Here is a 7322-nt window from a genome sequence, read left to right as displayed (position 1 = left end):
TTTTTAATCTCAGAGAAGAGTGGGTTTAGTAAAACCCTTTATTAATATAATCTTGTTTTTAGAGCCTCACCATCTTTGTCATGACAGTTTGAAACAGTTTCCAACTTGTCCATGACCTTCTCAAAATATTGAACCCAGAAATGAAAAGTACATTTTCATTATTTTCTGTGATATTTATAAGTTATATCACACTTAAAGTCAATTAAAAGAAAAAAAATTATGAAGTGGATATTTTAATTTCCAAAGAAACCTTGATAACCGAAATAAGTAACTTAGCCTATAATAAAGCAACCTGTTAATACTATAAGATTTTAGCTTTCCTCGTTGTATTACCAGTAAGATTCTAATCGCAGTTATATAACTTTGGGTTTACGATATGTTTCGAGGAAGGCAAACTTGTTATTTAATAAATAGAAAGCTATCCTCCGAAGTCTGTAATGCAAGTTAGACATAGATTGTAGAAAAGAGAGGGGAGGCGACGCTGGAGGGGAGGAGCATCGCGAGTGAAAAATTTAACCCCGCCCATCACTTCAGAGCCAGCGCAATAATAAGGAGAAATGGAAACGAACGGCCTTGCACGTCCCACAGTCCCCTGGAGGAGTCTCAACTCAACGCACGTTTGTTTGCACTGCAGGGCTTGAGGGAAATTTCTACACGGGACTCTTTAATGTTTGGGGGCATCCGTGACTTATAGGAAAGCGGATGCGTTTCATAATTCATGTAAAAAATTTTTTTTCAAGAGGAAATGTCTGAGTCAGTGGAAGGATTTTACTGGGTTAAAGGATATCGAGACATAAAAATAAAATGTGCAAAACGCGGCGAATTGACTAGAAATGGGACCCGAGCATGTTTGGAAATGTCCGAATGACTAATACAATAAGCATAATCACCTCTGAGGGAGAAGAGTTAAAGTTATGATGTCGTCACTGGGTAAATTATTTAAAAAAACATAATGTGCATCATCTGTTTAGGGCTCCTTTAGGTAAGATGTAGCATTTATTTCAGTTTTAAAGCCAGACATGACCTTAAAGATGAAGGTCCCATGTTCTGAGGTCTGTACGTGAAAACTACTTCATTGAAACAGAACCGGTTTATCGAACGTTAAACTAATTCCCCGAATTTCCAGAATGATCTACACACGTGCCTAACCTCAAGCGTGAAACTGGAATCTTGGCACAAAAATGGAGGCATTAGCTAAGCAATTAACTTCTGTGTGGTTTTAGAGAGCACAAATGAGGGCATACTTCTGAAAACAGGCTGCCAGGCTCAGCGTACGATGGCTATTTTGGCATGAGCAGGCCCATTAACTGAATAATTAAAAGAGCACTTGGCCCTGATATCCTGAACGAATTCCAGCTTGGTTAATTATATGCACTTATTGCCATTTTAATCCTCCCTGCAATTTCAACTGGACTCAAAGTTTTCCTGAATCCTCTGTCTTAAAATAGCATTCTGCTGAACATAGGGTATTTTTCTTCTACTCCTGTTTGTGCCCAACGGTTTGGCATTATTCCTGTGAAGTTCAGTTTGTGGTTTGCAATGCAAACATAAACACGGAAGCGAATCTCAGAAAAAAAAAAAAAATGGTGGCAAAGTGTGCAATTTCAATGAGTCCCGAGGGCTTCTGGGGAAATCAAAAATAATATTATTATATACAGTTGACTACACAGGTTTACTGTGGACATGGATAATCGCGTGAAGACTCGAAAATATCCTTGATGTCTGTATCATTTAATCAATAAGTTGCTGGACAAAAAAAAAAGGATGGTAATGCAGAATTACTGTCACAGTCAATTTTATAGCATTTGATACTTTTCCCAATTGTTTTTCTTTACAGGTGGAAATTTTTGCACTCTACAATTTAGATTTACTTTCTCATTTCTCATAAAGTGAAATAGTAAAACCTCGGATGTGTCTGTAAAACTTTAAGTGAATGTATATTTCACAAGTAGCATTTCCACGTAGTAAGCCTTTTTGCATTTTTTTAGTTTCTACAACTACTCACCTGCTAAAAAAGTTAGCATTATTATTTTTTTAGGTCTCCTTCATTGAGTGATAACACAGAAACTACCTAAAATTCTACAGTGAACAGAGCTACAGTTGTTAAATTTATATTGTTACATTGTATAACCACATCCTACTTCTTCAATAACCACTCAATAGACAGCTTATTTTAAATGAAGATCTATATTCAAGAATCACACAGATTTTATATTTTCCAAGCTTGATATTGAATCTCAAGCAACATTTAGGTAAAAATTCTATTTTTAGGAATATCATTTAAGATATAGATATAGATATATAGCTATAGATATACACATACATATGTTAAGTGTATTTTAAATAATTAAATTTAATGCTTTTTTTTGTATTTTATAAGATATCGTGCTAGAGTATGAAATAAAACATTAAACGTACACAGATATCTTATTAAAATTTGATATAATAAAGTTAGGAGAGGTTTTAAAATAAATATATTGGCTCAAAATAATGATAATACATTTACAAATGAATTAAAATGTTCGGAATATTTATCACAATTTTTACCATATTGTATGAAAACTATATTCTATTTGAAGACCACGTTTAAAATGATCTGTCAAAAGTAAGGCCAACTGAAATATACAAAACTCACTTGGGCACGTGGGGATGTGGAAAACCTCAAAGAACAGACACCCATTGGTTCGCATGGAACTGCAGTTACCGCCCGCGTACACAACCTTAAGAGTGCTCGCTCAGGATGCGTGCAAAAGGGGGTTGTGCATTTAATTACGGTGACTTGCTCTCCCAAGAACACATAAGAAGCCAATTACTCACACTTAATTTTCATCGCAAATATGAGCTTATGATTTCGGCAGATCCTAGAACATTTTGATGATCCTTGCCATTTGTCAGTGAGTACACGGTCAGTGAGACTGACGTGGGCATGCAGCCTGCTTCGTAGGTACTCGGAACATATTGGAGAACTGTGCACGGCTATTACTAAATAACATCAAAAACACATTGCTAACCCAGGAATTAATATTACAGGGGATTCAAAGGGAAAATTTAAAATAGTCTCCTTTCAGGTCCTAGTCATTGCATGGCACTGTCTGAAAGATTCAAGGGGATAGAAATCTAAACGAAGAGTCTAATATTTTTTTCTTAAAATGACCTTTGAATATGTATTAAGTTTAAACAAAATGCTCACATAGGATTCTTTGGCATTGCATTCTAGATAGGATGCTAAATTCTGTTTAAATATTCTTTGTATAATCATAGCCAATTTATTTAATGTTTTTTGAAATTATTAGCTTTTTCTTTCTATACTTCTTGAATGGCAACCAAACTAAAATTCAGCAATGAAATTCCTATATTAGCTTCATTTAAATACATATATTTTTACTTTTACATGTCAAAAATTTGAATATGTATAACAGTAAACTTAATTATTACAAATCACCCTGAACACATTATATCAAAATCGCTAAGGCAATTTTTATTTTATGTAGCATAGATTCCTGAAACCATGACCTCATTTAAAAAAAAAAAACAGCAACAACAAAACTTTAATTACAAGCATTATAAGCATAGATGTATTTGGGCATATTTAAGTTAAATTTTAAACTGCTCATTTGTATGTGTGTTTGTGTATTCTGTATTTTTTCTTTATTATATTTTTTAAAAATTATGATGGTGTTTTTATATATTTTTTTATTTTCTCTACTATAAAATTCCCTTTTTTTAATCTATGGCCAAATTTTCAAAAACAGGGAGAATTCCTGAGAATAAGTCTACAATGATAAAATACCAACAAATTGAAAATCAGGTGTAAGTTTATTATACTTGTTACATTTCCCTTTAAGTTGTTAGGCTAAATAGACAAAGTGATGAAATCAATGTTTATATAAATTATTTTTAAATACTTTAACAAATAGAGGAAAAAGTGCTAATTACTACTAGATAGAAGCTTAGCTATGTAAATAGAATTTACTATCAAGAAAACCATGGGAATAATTACGGTAACAATTCTTTTGTGCTATATTTTCTCTGTTCCTGAGTTTGGTCAATTTCTCACATCAAATCAGTGTGTTTCTGAATAATGCTTGTTTTGTGTTGTTTTAAGTAGTTCAGACCAAATTCTGAAACTGTTCAGTGCATGGTGCAGTCCTGCCTGAGGCATCTCACAGCTGAAATGGAAAACTCCAAGGCTGTCTACCAGAGGCAGAAGCGGCCAGGAAAAGCAACAGCTGGCACATCTATTTGGGGGTGAGGGTGAAAGCAAACTGGTTTTCATGAATCTCCCTTGCAAGTTAGTTTTAAAAAAAAAAAATGTCAACACAATCCCCTGTGCAGATGTCATCTTGTTTCTGCGTTCGTTTTTTGTCCCGTGTTAACCCACTGAAGATGGCACGTAAGACTCTCTGTATGGCACACCCCTCCCATCATTTCCAAACCCTCCGTAAATTCTTGTCGAAGTTATAGTTTGGTCTCAGAGTGATTAGCGAAGGAGAGCTGTCCACACTAAGGATGGCACAGGAAGAGAAAAGGAAAGGTCAGACACTTCAGGGCACGTCCCCTTAGAAGCAACAGCAAGTCCAGAGTCAGAAAAAAAGACCTGGGCAGAAATCAATACGCAGGAAAGACTTGGAACATGGAAATATCCCTCAAAGTTTCCAGAATTACCTTAATTTTTAATAAATTTTCATTCTTAAATTTCAAAACGGCTGGTTTATTTTACGGTCACTGTCATACGATTACTTTGTTGTCCCCATAAGATGAAAAAAAACAAAAACAAAAACAAAAAACGCTTGAATTCCCCATGAAGAATTCTATGATAGACATTTTTATTCTTATCAATAAATATAAAATACTTCTAGTCATTAAATACCGACCAGACCTTTTTAGACGTACTTGATATAATTAAAGAGAGAAAGCTATTTCATACCAAAGATGTGGTGACCTTTTAAACCACCTTTTGCTGATTTCATTTTAAAAGAATTATGTGTACGTGGCCACAAAGGAATGCTTTATGTACAGAGAGCTTGTTTCTGGAGCTACCTGCACACAAAAAGCTTAGAAAAAACACCTGTGAGAGGCAAGGCTCATTTGGTTCCTAATAAAAGTTACTCTCAGGAAGGTCATTCGGTCTACACGATCTTTCTCTGCCACTGCACACCGCAGAGCGAAGGCCACAGAAACATCAAAGTCTCGCTATTTTTATAAATAACTCTGTCAGGTACTAGTTTTTCAAAATGCACAGTCAGCAATATAGCTGTCAAAGGTAAAAGGAACTGGAAGTCGGCGCCCCCACTGCGCGTCCCGCCTCTGCGCTGACTGTGGGCTAAGAGGTGTTTGAAGAGTAACCTTGGAGCCCGGGAGCAGAGCAGGGGCCGAAAGGCGCGCGGCTCCTAGATGACTCTCATCGCCATCCCGGTTGCAATCGCCAGAGCTGGCGGGAGGCGCGGCGATGCCAGAATAGTTTAGTGAGTATTGGACACACATCGAGGAGAAACGTAAAGGGTGCAAACACCCCTGAACAGGACGCCTAAAGCGACCAGGTTCAGAAGTGATTCGAAGCTGGGCAAAACGTTGGTATTTCTTTTCTTTTCTTTTTGTTTGAATAAATACATGTGTATTGGCATAGGGCCATCTCAACAAAGAGAACAAATTTCTATGACAAGAAACAGTGTCATAAATATATCCCTCATCTGTAGGACAAAAATCTCTTTTTCTTGAAAACAACCCCTTTTAGGTAATACAGCTTCCAGCGAGACATGTATGCATTAGTGAGGAAGAAAATTAATAACTTTAACAGTCACTCAGATCGACTGATGCCACAGCTGGCAGTCTGTGTGTTGACAGATGTCACAGCTAGAACACACACTCAGAACCCACAAATGCTGGCTTATATTCGAAGGTGATTTCTCTAAACGCAGGGAATATTTTGTTAAATAATAAACTAATTCATTTGTGTTGTCCTATGTAGAAATCAATATGTTAAAAAAAAAACATAATAAGGCAACAATAATAAAGTTTGGGATAATAAATAATCTATTTAATCTTAATAGAAGAAAAATATCCCAATTAAGTTCTTGTGGCGAAGCATGAACTAACTATAGAATCTCCCATTGAGGAATTATATTAAACTAGCCAGAAATACTTAAGGCAGTTACACCACCTTTCATTTGGCTTTTCTGTCTATGGCCATGCCACCCTGAACAAGCCAGATCCCATCTGATCTTGGAAGCAGGGTGGGGCCTGGTTAGTACTTGGATGGGAGACCACCTAGGAAGACCAGGTACTGTAGGTGTGAAAAATAAAATAAATAAGGGATTGTAAGCTGACAAGGTGCTTGCAATCTGTGAGATCAATTAAGGGTTGCCTTGCCTAAATTTAAAAAAAAGTAATAAAATAAAAAAGAAATTTGCTTTTCCTACTTTCTAAGAACTGATATTCTGCTACTTCATCATTTTTAGTCTCTGGAAACCTTTGAACAGAGAACTCAAAGAAGGTGTCGGGTTATGTTGAGTTTCTCAATTCATTTCCACGAATATGTATTAAATGTCTGATATGTGGCATACACTGTGTCAGGCCCTAGAGGAATGGAATGAATGGCAAAGGATGCAGCTGTCAACTATACTAGCATAATTCTAGGGGAAGGCAAGAGAAACAGACTCAAAAAGAGTAAGTTCGATACAAGGCTTTGGACACAAAGACAAGGTTACGGCAGCATAGAAAAGAGACTCTTCTGCATCCTGGGAGGTATCCACGCCCTCTCTCCCTCTCTCTCTCATCACACACACACACACACACACACACACACACACACACACACACACCCTCCACCCTCACTCTCTATGCTTTAATGGAATATTGAACTTCAGTTTGCCAAGATTCCCGCAAAGGATAAAAGTTGCTGCTTTAAGCACTGATTTTCGGGTGCATTTTGGGATGACTATTCAACAGTCTTGCATGTAGTGTGGGTTCCACGATCATGCTGTGAGTGTGTGTGTGGCTCCTGGCCGGCTCCTGCCAGAGTGGGGCCAATGACCGCGGCTGGATTTCCCACGTTCTGAGGTCAGAGGGACTGGGTGCTGGAAAGGGGAGAAAGCAGAGTCCCTCCCTCTCCCACTGTGTGCATCTGTCCTTTGCAGGCTAACTTCCTGGGTGACTTGGACTCAGTCCTGCAGCTCTGTGGCCCCTCCCTGGTCTTTCATGCCAGCCGGGGAGGAGAGGGTCTTTCTGCTGTGGCTGATGTCTGGGTGCCTCAATGTCCTTTTTTCTGCTTAGCTTCTCAACTGTTCTGTAGCCATGCAAATCATTCTTTGCATAAAAGTCAC

General features: G+C 37.3%; 1 pseudogene; it reads left to right on the top strand.

Annotated features, from left to right (window-relative positions):
- Positions 1 to 6178: 6178 nt before the first annotated feature.
- On the top strand, positions 6179 to 6292 carry LOC120616333 (uncharacterized; annotated as a pseudogene).
- Positions 6293 to 7322: the final 1030 nt, after the last annotated feature.

This window comes from Pteropus medius, unplaced genomic scaffold (assembly GCF_902729225.1).
Source record: "Pteropus medius unplaced genomic scaffold, Ma_sr-lr_union100, whole genome shotgun sequence".
NCBI lineage: Eukaryota > Metazoa > Chordata > Mammalia > Chiroptera > Pteropodidae > Pteropus > Pteropus medius.
Note: the sequence above shows the minus strand (reverse complement) of the source record. Positions and strands in the feature narration are given on the sequence as shown.